Here is a 14531-nt window from a genome sequence, read left to right as displayed (position 1 = left end):
CGGTGTTTCCAACTCTTGACCCCAGCTTTGGCCTGGGTGCCCCCACTTCAAGGGAGAAGCACCCTATGCCCTGACATGGGTAAGGGGTGGCAGCCACTGCACTGAACTCATTGGAGAAGAATCCTTGGAGGGGGTGAGAGGGCACCACCCTCAGCTAAGGATGGAGGCTTCAGCTCTGTGAATGTGCTCTTCTCTTCTCTAACCTACTCCAGGAGAAGGGGTATGAAGCATCCACTGGAGATTACTCAATTTGATTAATCTATTTTAATCAAATCAATTAAAATGCACTGGCACCACCCAGATGTCCATCACTGAGGTTAAATAAATTATATTCTATTAATAAATTATATTTACATTATAGAAGAAAATAGTCATAAAGAATGAAGGCCATATATAAATTTTTAAAAGAAACATTAAGTGAAAAACATAGCTGCAGAACAGAATACATAGTCTGATACCATTTTTATTTAATATGGATATATTTTTCCAGATCCAGGGTAACAATATGGATATCTTTCTATAAGAATGTTCCCTAAACTGTTGATAGTGATGGTCTCCAAGGCAAGGCGGTTTACAAGTTCCTTCACTTTCTCAGTTAGAGACTTCTATATTGTTTGAATGGTTTTCCTATAAAGAAGCACTTATTATTTTTGTAATTTGGACAACAAAGACCTTTCTAATTTTTCACATCCCTACTATACACTGTGGGGCAGGTTTCCACCTAGTAGTTAGTTGGGAGGCCCCAGCTAAGGCAGAGGCTCAGGGGAGGTGCTCCCTTACCTCCCCTGCCCCTCCCACAGGAGGAAGGCGACGCCCAGGGAGGTCAAGTGACTTCCTTGCTCAGCGTCACACAGTTAACGACTAAGCAGGCGGAGCGCTCGTGTCTCCTGACGCACAGCCCAGTGCTCCTTCCACAACACCATATGACTTTAAAATAAAATAAGGGTCTATTTGCTGGGGGTCTGTTACATATCTGGTTGGGGAAATATAGGGGAGATACTGGCCAAAATAGGCCTTGCACTCCAGGCCTCATTACATGGCTACCAGGTCAATACCACCCCTTCCTAAAAGGCATCCATTGGCTGATGGAAGATTCCAGACAAGTGTACATTTAAAGATGAACCATTAACTGTAAATCAAAGCCCGGAGTGAGTGCTGAGTTACAAAACTAATTAGAATAAGTGGATAAATGGATGGCTGGTCTCAGCCCCACTGGCCGCCTGACTGTGATCCGCCAGGGATAGGAGAAGATATATTCTCTGACTCATAAAAGCAACAGAGGGTCAGAGCAGACTTCTTTAAGGTATCACTCTAATATAAAAATAATCGCCACTGTCTCCCAAAAGGCAGCTGCAATGGCAGGATGCACACTCATCAATTAACAAGCGTTATTAAACCCTTTGTTCCAGTGGCTCGAAGGCCTGGCTAACGGTTATCATGATGACGGCCTCTCCCATTTGATCACCACTCTACAACTTCGAAAGGTTTTAACTCTGCTGTCCTGTTAGGTTCTCCTGACGTCCTGTGGCTGGTATTCTGTGACCTTCAATTTTGGATCTGGGGAAGCAGTTATGCAACATTCTCAGGGTTGCACAAAGCAGTCCAAGGCAGGGCAGAAGCCAGGTATGCCGGCCTCGCGTGAAGAGTTTCCCCCACTCTGCACCTCTGCCAGGGGCTGCAGGGTCCGCAAAGTGGACAAACGGCCACTGGCCCCAGCGAGTGACAAGCCTGTGAAAAAGCCAAGAAATACAGTACAAACCTGTCTAGAGTCAGGTGCTAATGCATCTCCCTTCCAGACCACCCACACCACAATACATATACATTTTGCCATTCCTAGATTTTGTCTTCTGGGCATGATTTACAATACAAATAAATCTGTATGTATTTTTTCATTTGTTGTTTGACGAACTCATTGTACTCCTTGAAGTGTTTTTGCATTCACTGCCCAGTTACACAGTGTTAGTAAGACATGTAATCTAATCATTTCCATTTCATAGATAAGGAAACAAGCACAGGGCAACTTGCCTGAGGCATTATTACTTCCCAGTGGCAGAAGGGGAAGGGGCAAAAAGTATGTTGTTGAGAACCACAGGGGCCAAGAGCTCTCTCTACTTCATCTCATTATGTCCTCACTACAGTCTCGAGAGGAAGATGTGTTACCCCATTTTACACTTGAGGACACTGAGCCACCAGGGTACTGAGTCATCTGCCCCATGTGGCAGAGACAGAATTCAATGTCAGAGCTCCCTGGCTCTAACATGGGATGCTGTGGGGGTCAAGAAAGTCAACAGAAGGGTCAGTTTTGAGCCAGGCCCTGGGTAAGTCCTTTTCCAAAATATCAATACTAACAATAGTTTGCACTTGTTGAGCCTGCAAAAGTGCCAGGAGAAGGCTGAGCTCTGTCCATGCACAAACTCTTGAGGACAGGGAATGGCCCACTGAGTCTTAAAGTGGCATAGAGCTGGGCGCACTGGACCTTGTTGGCTTGATGTATCCACCATTGTGGGGCTTTTCTCATTTCTGCTTTGAAAATTAAAGAACAGTCTGGGTTCTTAGACAAGTACCTCAACTGCTGCTTATGTCCTGCCTAACCCCATATGTATCCTGCAAGGGGATCTGGTAACCCCCTCCCCACTGCCAATCTGCTCTCTTCTCCCAAGAAAGCAAGCCAGCTTCCTGAGCGCTTCAAATCCCTTCACCTCTACCTAAGCCAACTGCTGACCCACCTTTTTCAATATTTTCACTCAGGTTGTCCTTTCTCGCTGCCCTGAGGAGGGATGTGGTGATAATAAACATTTCAGCATGAAGGCTTGGGCATCTCTGAATCATTATTTCTGGGGTTTGTTTTAGTGGGTTTTATTTTTTTTCCCTTTAACTTAAAAGAAGGAGCAGGCATGACTTAGTGTGCACAGGATGAGTAATTCCAGCTCCTCTGGGCTCTAGTGGGAAGAAGGAAATGGGGTGGAGACAGAGTGGAGAGGATGGGAGTGGCTGGGAGGGCCAGGCAGGGGGTGCACTGACGCCAGCTCGTAATAGGGAGGCCCCCCAATAAGATAATGTCAAAATCCCAGAGTTTACATGCTCAGCTGTGGAATGTGGATGTGTGGAGGCAGGGAGACAGGGAAATGTTCCTACAGAACCATCCATCACCAACAAAAGGATGGTCCATCTAAATCTCCTCCAAGCTTCCAGGCCAACATCAAGTCCCGCCTCCACCAGGTAGCCTTCCCAGACCACCCTATTCAAGAGTGATCCCCCTTTGCTCTGAATCTGAACAGTTCACTTATCCCTAGGGCCAGAGGGCTTTCCTAGGCCCCTTCACCTGTTTTTTTTTTTTTTTATGGCCTCCGTTATGAGCTCCTGAAAGGCAAAAAAAATGTCATACCACCTGTTACAGGTTAAATTGTATCCCCAAAAAGATATGTTCAAGTCCTAACCCCAGCATTTGTGAATGTGGCTTTATTTGGAAATAGGTCTTTACAGATGTAATGAAGTTGCGATGAGGTCATACCGGATTAGGGTGGGCCCTCAATCCGAAGACTGGTATCCTTATTAGAAAAGGGATTTTTTCTTCTAATTAGAGAAGTTGTAGGCTTACAGAAAAATCATGCATGAAATACAGAGTTCCCATCTGGACACAGAGACACTCAGACAGAGAAGGCCATGTGATAAGGGAGGCAGAGATTGGAGTGACACAGCCACAAGCCAAAGAACACCAAGGATGGCCGGAAGCCACCAGAAGCTAAAGAAGAAAAAAAGGATTCTCCCCTACCGGTTTTAGAAGGAATATGGCTCTGCCAACAACCTAATTTCAGACTTCTATCCTCCAGAAGTTCAAGACAGTACATTTCTGTCATTTTCAGCTGCCTAGTGTGTGGTACTTTGCTAAGTACCTATCCGTGGGGAATTCATATGCCCCCTTCTTTTGAAGCTGTGACTCCTACAGCCACTCAGCACTAGCCTCCAAGTCAACATCTGTTGGGCCAAGTTTCATTCAGCAAATGGTACCAAATAATAATCGTAACACTCAATCTCTGACTCACACTTTGCACTCTGAAAAGCCCTTTCACCTTCTTGGTAGGTAGGTAGCAATTGATACTAAGCTCATTTTAAAAATATGAAAACCAAGGCTCAGAAAGTTTAAGTGATTGCCCAGTGACTGTAAGTAACAGAAACAGCTACAGAGCCCAGACTTCCGACCTTGCTCTGATTTTGGGGGTCACTACACTGCCTTAGCTCACCCCTACCCACGATGCACAGTGCAAACTAGCACCACTGAGGCCTAAAGAAGCCTGTTTACCTTGATTCAATGCAACCTTTACAAATCTACTTAACCCTGGAATCCTTCTCTCTGACATATCTACAATGCTCTGTGCTGGGGAAATGTTCTACTGCCCCACTGGTACTTTCTTGAAGGGTAAACCATGTTCCCAAAATAAGCTGTATGCTATTGGGCTAAGAAAGACTTACGCTAGATAAAGTGCCAATGGCGACACTTCTGGACCCAACTAGCTAGTAAGAACATTTCTTCTTCTTCATCTTCTTTTTTTTTTTTTTAACTTTTTATTATTGAAAATTTCAAACATACAAAATAGAAGAGCATAATAAATCCCCAGGTACCCATCACCAGCTTCAACAATATTCAACATTCTGTTACTTTTGCTCCATCTTGCCCCTCTTTTTGTGAAACATTTTAAAGCAAATCCCAGACACCATATCATCTGTAAACACTACTGTATATAGCACTGCCACAATATTACACACTCTTCCAAAAAATTAACAATAATTCCTTAATATGTAACACCTAGCCTGTGCTTAAAATCTCCCAGATTCTCTCAAATATGTCCTTCTACAGTAAGTAGATTTGAATCAGACTCCAAACGAGACCCAGAGATTGCAATTGGTTGGTATGTCTTTTAAGACTCTATGAATTTATAATAGCGCCCCAACTCTACTACTTTCTTTCCCCTTGACAGTGTTCACATTGAAGAAATGATGTTCATCTGTCCTGAAGTTTCCCTGGTCTGGGTTTGGTGCTGGCCTCCTCGTGGTGGTGTTTCATGTGTTCCTCTAGCCCTGAAAAAAGTGGTAGTTTGAGCTACAGGCTTGATCGGGGTTTAGGTTTAGATTTTTGGCAAGAAAGTGTCATGGGTGGGGCAGTATCCTTCTACCATTTACATCTGGTTGACCCACTTGTGTGACACTAAGCTTGGTCAATGGATTTGGACAGTGGGGACATATCTTTTTGAGCAACTGGGTCTTCCCAAATCTCTAAAGTTTTATCACATTCTAGAATTTGGTTCTAGAGAGACATCTCTAGCCCAGGAGTTGTACATTTTCTATGATTTCATGGAAATCTCTCTTATCATCCAGCTCCAAAATTCTATGAGCCCCTCTTTCCTCTGGGTAGGACTTCTTTTCTTTTCTTTTTATGATAAGACATTTTAAAATAACCAGACAAGTTGGGGACCCTGTGTTCCCTTCAAGTCAGGCCCTACCAGTGGCTCCATGGGCTTAGCTGGAGTCTCGGGATCTCAACAGCTCATTGATCCCTCCTCCTATCTCTCAAGAGAAAAATCAGAATCTCAAGGAGAATAGAAACACATAGTTAAAAATGATAAATATGCATCCAAATTTTTTAAAACCAAATTACACAAATCAAGCTTATTCTGAACAGTTCATTTTGCCAGGGGTCTCTAGTGCTCCAATCAGCATAATTAAATAGCAAGATCTCTCCAGAATTGATTGTGGTTTTCACATTTTTTTATCATCCAAGGACCATTTCAGTGAGATGATTTTAAGCTAATAAGAACCCCCAAATTAGAAACTAATTAAGGAGATGGAAAATACAAATGTATTTGTTTTTAGTTGGGCACTATTTTTATCAGGTGAATCATGAAAAATTAAAATTGTTAAATACCGATATGAAGGTTGTCACTCAAGGGCAATATGGCTTTCTGCCTCTCTCTGCTAACAAAACTGTAAGGTGACATATAAGAAGCTCTTCCCTGTGGGCACCCAGAAAGCAATAAAGAAACTAATTTTGAAGAACGGAAATTATGTACTGCTTGACTTGGGAGGAAAAGGGTGTTGTCATACTACTCTCAAATCTTTGGTAAAGGAGGATTCACAGTGCCTTTTATTTTCAATGCACGTTTAGCCTGAATTCAGGAGTAAATCACTGCAGTATACCTAACCATCCCATTTAAAGGATGAGATCATTAAGACCTGGGGAAGCAAAGAGATCTGCACAGCATCACCGGCACACTAACAAAGAACCAGGGCTCCAACACTATCTAAATATGTTTGGTTTTGTGATCCCCAAATGTGCCATGGACTACCCTTTAAAACAGAAATGCAATCACAATGACACCGGTTGGGAGGACCCAGGATTCGTGACGGGCCTGAAGTCTCCGCCCGAGGAGAGGTGGGGAGCAGCAGCCAGCTGCTCCCGCGGGTGGGAGGAGCCTCCAGTCCGGAGAGGCAGCAGCACAAGCGACCCAGATCCACTGCAGTGAGCGCCGCAGAATCAGGAACCTGACCACACGCGGGCCTGCAGGATGGCCTCGCTCAGGCATTACATTAATCCCAGCACAGCTGAGGGCCAGGGAGTCTTCAAGTGACCCACCCGCACCGCCTTCTCTTTCTCCTCTACACCAACCCAGAGGACACAGGATTTGCATGTAAAAATTCCCTTCAAACCTCATTCCCTATCACAGTTCTAGCCAAACCCAAACCAAGCAGGTGAGAGGACATCTGTGGCCTCACTCCCCTCAGTCCCAGGAAAGACGGGGCATAAATTTTCCTGATAGTCGAGGCGGATTCTAAACTCAGGAGCACTGGCTGGAGTCCTCACAAAAGGAAGCTGAATTAAAAAAAAGGTGTCAGGAAAACCAGCTGCTGCACTGACACACCACACGGTCCTCCTGTAGCAGAAGTGAGCAGGGCAAGGGTCAGTTCAGAGGCACTGGCCCTGGCACCCCTACCCAGGGAGGGGGTGGAGCACTCAGGGGAGCACAGTGCACGAGTCTGCAGGTGAGAGGATGGTGCCTCCTGGCCCCACCTGCCAATCAGATGCTGAGAGGGAAGGACACTTTTAGAATCAAAGCCACATCCTCAATCCAGCTCCCAGACCAGAAAATATCTCTAAGGAAGGGAATTAAGAGTCTCAAGAGCATTTTACAACTTTATAGAGGACTTTTATTTGAGTCTCAGGTTTTCCCAGATGGCAGGAATTATTTAACCCATTCTACAGACAGGACCCGCTCTAGGGGGACCTGTCTTCCTGGTCATGTGGAAGCAGCAGCGTCAGGATGCTATTTTAGTAAACGCATGTAGGCAGGACTGTTTCTCTTGTTACTGGGGCTGCTGGTTGGAGATGTCCATAGAATAGCAAAAAATGAACTCCTATCTTCCATGCCTCCACCCATGGAGGAGCAGCCATTTTCTGTGACAATGACCTCTGGGCTCCCTTAGCCTAAGGGGGAGTTAGTATTTTTTGTGGCTGGGGAAAGAAAGGCATGGTGAGGTGGGGATGGGCCTTTGTTTCACAGGTTGAGGGTAAAAGAGAGAGAGAGAGGTTGGAAAACATTCAGCCTTAGGGTAGGAGAGGAGTGGTTGGATCCCAGGAGGCTTGGAATGGCTGGGTCCTAGGGTCCTGGAGTGGCAGGCAGCCCTCACTCCACTGGAGCACAGTGCCAGGCTGGTGAATACACCCTAGCAACGAAGGCCGGGAGGCCCCAGCAGTTCCTACGGCAGAGCTGACACAGGGCCCTGGGAGCCAGTGGTAGGGCCTGTCCTTTAGATGGACACACAGATCTGGATTAAGGAGAGGCAGCAGCCAGCTGCCCCTTGGGTGAGGTCCAGCCTCACCTGCTCCCCATTAGAGAAGTGTGAAGAATGAACTACAGAAATGCCCCATGTAAAACCTGTGCTGCACTAAGCCAGAAGGGGAGATCAAATTGGTTTTCATTTGATTTAGGAAAATAAAAGAATTATTTCTTGACATTGAGTGTCACAGAACAATGGATAATTATTTTATTTAGTCCTCATAGTTACCCAGTAAGATAACAGTGATTAATCCCATTTTCTGTGAAGCTTCTGAGGCTCAGGGAGATTCAGTGTCTGGCTGAGATCAGTTGCAGGGCCAGCAAGAGACAGAGTTCTGAGCCCAGCTGGTGAGATCCAGAGCCAGGGCAGGTTCCAGGGAACTCAAGTCACCATCTACTTACACACCTGTTTAAAATGAGTTAGCCAGTTGAATTACGTGTATGAATGAGTGATTCAATACATCTCGTATTATCCAAGCAAACTTCCCTGGGAACTCATTCCAGAGCTTTCATTAGAAGGGGACCTAATAGTAAATTCTACTTTTTAACTAAAGATACACCTGGCCCCTGAGCACATGTTAGCAAGATAGTCCAGGCCTGCCCTGTCCAAGACAGCAGCCACTGGACAGATGGAAATGGGGTCAGGACAAACTAGATGTGCTATAAGTGTAAATACAACCTGGACTTCAAAGACGTTGCATGAAAAAAAAAGTAAGATTTCTCATTAGTAATTTTTTATATTGATTAATGTTGAAATGATAATATTTTGGACACATTGAGTTAAATGAAATACAATATTAAAGTCAATTATACTTGCTTATATTTACCTTTTTAAATGTGGCCACTAGAAAATTGTAAATGACCTCGGTGGCTTGCATTGTGGATCCATGTGGATTCCACTGGGCGGCCCTGCTCTGGACCATAAGTCTTACCTTGTCTCGGGCACCTACCTCCCCCTGCCCCCTCCCCAGAAGAGTCCTGGGAGCCTAGGAAGCCAGGCTCTCCGAGCATTCTGAGAATGTCCTCTCTTCTCAACACTTCTCTAAATTCCTGGCTCTCTCCCTCCCGCCCCCATCCTCTCTGTGCCCCTAAAGAATCTCAGCCCAGCAACTGCCAAAGAACTCAAATACAGGCACCTCTCTGAGTGTTAAAATCCACCTTAAACCAAGTTTTCTGTGGCCAGAAGGGATTTTGATAACTGTGGTCTCAACGTTCCAGGCCTCTAGCCACGTGAGCAATTTAATGCGCTTCTCCTCTTCTTCCCCTGCTCCCACCCCTGCCGACTGTGAGCTCCTCCAAGAGCGGAGCAATAGAAGTCAACTCAAATGCATTGATGATTTTTGACTGTGCCAGCTGCTGTGTTGTTTTTACATGTTATATTTCATTTAGTTCTCCTAACCAGCCTGGAGGGAGATACTACTGTTCCCATTTTAATGATTGGAGCGTCAGGCTCCGAAAGTCTAAGCAACTTGCTGGACCTGACTCAGCTCTGGGCCCAGGCCTTCTCCTCTACCCCATACCCCCTCTCCCGGGTGCAGACAGCACTCACTCATCTTTGCAAGTCTAGCATAGCATAGTGCCTGATGCACTCAGAATACACTGATAAATAGGTTAAGATATATCCAGTAGACACAATGCTTTGTTCTTTCTTGCCTTGATCATGAAAGCCCTCATCCACCCCCTGCACAGCTGGTCCTTGTCTGCCTCCCCTCTTTCCAGAATCACCTCCCACCAGGCTCCCCAGGGTCAATTCTGCCCAGGTGTTGAGTCAAGCCTGAGATGAACTGGATCAACTGTTTCACTGACAGGTGGGGTCCAATGATAGCCCAGGGCTAGTACACCAACATCTGGGGAGCTCCTGGACAGAGTCAGCCCCAGGTGCCTGTGGAGCTTCAGCTTCCTAGCTAAACCCTCAGGCACAGCCTGTCTAGCCCTTGCTGGGGTCCATGGACCCAAGTCCCCTTCCATTTCCTCATATAGGTGGGAGCCAAGCCCTGGGCTCACCGGGAGCATGTGGCTGAGCCAGTCATAGCACTGGGCTCAGCTTTCTGAACTTCCTCTTCCATCATATTCTTTCTGACTGATTTAGAACATGGCCACCCAGAAATCCTGATGCTCTATCCCGCCCCACCCTTTGGCTCTGACACTGTAGACCCTGACACTGGTGTGTACTGGAATGGAATTTGCCACACCCCTTGGGCCTCTTGCCCCAGGATGTTGGCCCTTCTCCCCTTGCTCTGGTCAGTTTCCCAAGGCCCCAAGCTATTTTTGCTTCTACCCCAGCATGCTGTTTTTCCCACAGAGCAAGTTGCCAGAGTGGTACCCAGCATGACACATAAAGTGAAGACCGGACAACCAGTAGGAACAGCCTCTACCATCAGATCAGAGTTCACCACTGGGGTCTCCAATCCTACTGATCCCTCACTGTTCCCATCTAGGACCAATGCCTTCTAAACCCTAGGACTTGCTAGAAGCTTCCTGCCTTGGCGAACTTCCTTAGATCAAATACTTGACTTCCTAGGCCCAAGGTATTTTACAGACCTTCCTGTCCTCTCCAGATCTCTAATCATAACCTCCCCAGCCACCCATGAACATCTGTTACTTGTCCTGGGTATCCTTGGAAGGATGGAAGGAGCCCCAAAGCCCTCTTTTCCTTTGGTAAAAGAAATACTGACCCTTCATCATACTCTGTCATTTGATCATTTGAGATATCTGAACCAATCCTGAAGTCTTCCCAGTGAGTGAGGTTTCCAGGTTTGTCCTTACCCCTCGTTGTCTCTGTTTGCCCACTGGCATAAACTCCCTGCTCCCCATGGGAGCTCATGGGGAATAATGACTTCTTATTTTATAACTCTGAGTCCTCAAGATGTGCTATATACATAAAGGCATCAGTCTTTCCATAAGGCATAGGAAATAACCCACCTAATGCCAAGCACAGGAGATTTTAGTCTCATGTGCTTGGCTCTAGCAAGCTCAAGGGGCAAAAACCAATAACAATAAAGGATCCATCTATCATCTTATCAAGCCTTATTGTGCTTTGTTTGCATAGTCATCTTCCAAGGGGTTGACATTTTATGTCTCCTACAGGCTCATATATTCTCTCACCTGCCATATCACTCATAAAGGACAGCTGAGCCTCAGGTTCATTACCTGTCATTACACCACACACATGTCGCCAGGGGCCAAAGCATCAATTCCTCTTCAGTCTCCTTGTTGGTGCAGTGCCACTTGGAGGCTCCAGGTCCAATGATGGAGGATTATCCTCACTCCTCAGCCCTGTTTGTGCTCCATGCCATCCCCTCTTGCTCTCCTGGCTGTCCTACTCCCTGGGTCCAGTGAGAACTTCCGGGCTCTCAGCTGCTACAGAGGGGACCTGCAGGAAGAACAGAGGTCTCTGTCATGAAGGCAGGTCCAGAGACGCATATCCAGACTTTAACTCTTCTTGAATTTGCCATCCATCCCCTTTTTTGCTCATTACTAATAGGTCTTGCAATTTCCGGTGACTGTACTGATTCTACCTCAGACAGCGTCCTCGCTGTCAATGTCCTGTCCACTGTTCTGACCCCAGCCCTCAACTCCCTTTTCATCCTTGGTTTCTTACCTTGACAGATTTTGTTTTATCTGCCTACAAGACCCAGCTTCCATTCACCCATCCAAACCCTACCCATCATTCAAAGTTCAGCTCAAAACACTAAAAGAACTTCTGAGCAGTTCCAACACTTTAGGAAAGAGAAAGAAAACGGATGCTCTCACTCCACCAAGAAGATGTACAAGAGCTAGCCATGTCTACCATGGAATATTCTTCAAATGTTTCAGGACCATTCTCTTAGCCCAGGCCCCTGGAGGTATGGGCTGTGACTCAAGTCGCCAGGAAGACATCACACCTGTGGCTGATCACAGACTGTCCTTCATGGCCCCTCAGGTCAGAACGAGAGACAAAGCGGAGATACAAACCTCCTTGGGATGAGGGATGTGCGCATGGAGCACCAGTGAATCACTACATTTCAGATCAGATGATCATGGCTCACACCCCATCAGGAGGGGCCCAAAGGTCCTCCAGCCCACAGCAGCCTTATCTTGGCTTAGAGGTAGCTCATCTCCAGAGCACTGAGTCCACATGGCTGCAGCCTGGCACCTCTATCCAGGTATGGCCTCCAGCTCCTGAAAGTGAGGGGAATGTGGGCTTCCACTGCCTGGCTAGTCATGACCCTAGCTCCAACCTTGGGCTCCCCAGGGCCTCCATGAACCCATGGCTGAGAAAGCGCTGCGGCAGGAGAAAAGCATCTGCCAGGGTACCCAGCAAGGCAGGCAAGAAGAAGTACATGGACAGGGACATGGTTGGTTCAGGGAGGAAGACACACAGTCTCCTTCTCTCTGGCCCATTTGGATTTTGTAAGCATGATGATGACAGGGTCTCACACACCACATATATAATGATTCATACCCTTCAAAATGCTTTTTCATCCACTGGGTCAATCTGGTTTTACTATAGCTCTCTAAAGGGATGTTTTAAACATGAGGAAACAGAAGCACAGAGAGGTTAAAAACTTGCTATAGGTCACACAGTAGGCTAGTGAAAGAGCCAAGACTAGCATTCCTGACTTGCAATTATCATTCTCTTCAGCAAGCTTCCTGCTGAAGGAATCCTAGGTTTATTTCATCTTCCATCCAAGTCACCCCATGGGGAGAAGAGTGGGAGTGGAATGGGGGAAGGGAAGAGTGGCATGCTTACCACGCTGTGAGGGAGTAGGAGAGGAAAGAAGAGAACAATCACGCCTTTGGTTTCTTCCCTAATAGGAGGAACTAAGAAGAGAGAGCCCAGAGAGAACAGATTGATAAATGGGGAAGAGAGGAATGTGGGGGCTCTGAGTTAACAGGAGCAGCCCAGGAAAAAAGGAAATTGGCTAGGATAAGCAGTCAATGGGGAGACTGTGCTGACCCTGGCCTGCAAGGACCTTCGGTGTGAGGCAGCACTGGGGGTTAGAAGCCCCCTTTGAAAGAGCAAAGCAATTATCATTATTAATTCAAAAGGTAGATATACATTTCACATATCGTTTGTAGATATGACATATTCCTAAATAATAAAGGGGGGAAAACCCTTTCCATTCATCTGAAGAAAGATCCCAGCTGCTCCTGGACAATGGAATTCTCTGCTTGATTCCAAAGCACCTCTACTTCTATTGAGACATACAGGAAATTTCCACCTAGGAAATTCCTACCTGGCAATGAAAAGCAGGGCCAGCCTCCTTCCAGAATACTCAGTACAGACCAGGAAAGTCCAGGAAACCCAGGGCAGGTGGCAAATTCATAGGGTTAGGGCAGGAAAACGACCCAAAGCATGAGTGATGACCACATAGCTCAACACAGGCTCACACGTGTACCTCCATCAACAGCTAGACCAGAAACCCCATAAATCAGAACCCAGAGAAGAAAAGAAAATCAGCCCCTTGGCATTTGTGTTTCCCAGGCTGCCCAATGGGCCCTCGTTCAGCCCTTGAGCTTTTAGTGAGCCCTACTATATGCACCAGATGCCAGGGGGGAAGAGAAGAAACTGCACCTAAGAAGCAGATCAGCGTCCCACCCCTCGGGCTGAAGAGTCCCCTGGGTGCTGGGAGCCCAGGCAGCAAACAGCTAGAGCACATTTCTTGCTGGGATTGGGGGTGGGGGGGATAGGAACACATCCCAGCCCTCCTGCAAGGTGGGGTTAAAACATATTCACAGCAGATGGTGCTGTCGCCCTCACGCCAGGATCCTCATTCCTAATTATCCGCGCTGTCAGCAAAACAATTAACCCTCAAAGACAAATCGTGCTGTCCACTCCCAATCATATGAACAGGCAATTTTTCCCAAGGACAACGGACACTTAAGGTGGCAGCAGAGGGAAAGTACGGTAGCCTTGTCTTAGGGTACAGACCTCACTCACCTGAACCGTTTCATCATTTCTGACCTCCAGGGTCTGGGCAGCCCCTCCCCTCTGAGCCTCTGGTCCCTTTCCCATAAAAGGTGAGCTTTCAGTCCAGGAGTGCCACCATTCTACAAGCCCATTTCTTTTCTTCTGAATGTAAAGTTCGTTTGGGGCAGAGATTGAGTTTCCACTTGTTCCTCCATTCATTCGCTCATTTGCTTATTCCTTCATCATTCTTTTTTTTTTTCCAATCAATTACTGGGTGTTTACATATGTTACTCCCAGGAGATACAAGGACGCTATCTGTGCAGGCTCTCTGACCACTGGTGGAGTGTTTCTTTCCTTAGGTGAGGGGAGAGGAGAGGCGGGAAGGGAATGCAGGGAGGGGCAGGGCTGCTGGGGGGGTGGGGGGCGGCGGCGGCTAAAGGACTTGGAGCTGCCGGTATCAGGTTGCTGCACTGGGTTCCCTCTGAGGAGTCGGTTACTGGAAGGGAGCCTCTTCTCTGGAGAGCTGAATTTAGTGAGCAAGCCACTTAGGTCCCCAGAGCTGACCTGCAGAGGTGGAAAGGTGTGATTTACAGAGGGCACAAAGTCTCCTACCCCATCAGGCATAGGTCCCATCTGTGTGGGGCTGGGACTAGTACGGGGAGGTCTGAGTGAATGGACCAGAATTCACTCCTTAAAGGAACTGTTTAAAAGAAAAGAGTTGTTACACGCCTAAGGCAGAATGTTACCCAGGAAGGCTGTCACGTGAAGTTGGGATCAGTTGGTCTAATGTACCCATCACCTTGCACTGT

The 14531-nt window shown here is 46.8% G+C and overlaps 1 protein-coding gene across 1 annotated transcript in view; it reads right to left on the bottom strand.

Annotated features, from left to right (window-relative positions):
* The window catches only part of ZBTB7C (zinc finger and BTB domain containing 7C), a 368318-nt gene that overhangs the window by 282005 nt on the left and 71782 nt on the right, over positions 1 to 14531 (bottom strand). Inside the window, exon 2 of the mRNA XM_077135517.1 lies at positions 10980 to 11202. The gene's annotated coding sequence lies outside the window, so the exon portion shown is untranslated. The remainder of the gene's footprint in view (positions 1 to 10979; positions 11203 to 14531) is intronic.

Source organism: Tamandua tetradactyla, chromosome 18 (assembly GCF_023851605.1).
Source record: "Tamandua tetradactyla isolate mTamTet1 chromosome 18, mTamTet1.pri, whole genome shotgun sequence".
NCBI classification, from domain to species: domain Eukaryota; kingdom Metazoa; phylum Chordata; class Mammalia; order Pilosa; family Myrmecophagidae; genus Tamandua; species Tamandua tetradactyla.
The sequence above is the reverse complement of the archived record's forward strand: the minus strand, read 5'-3'. Positions and strand labels throughout refer to the sequence as shown.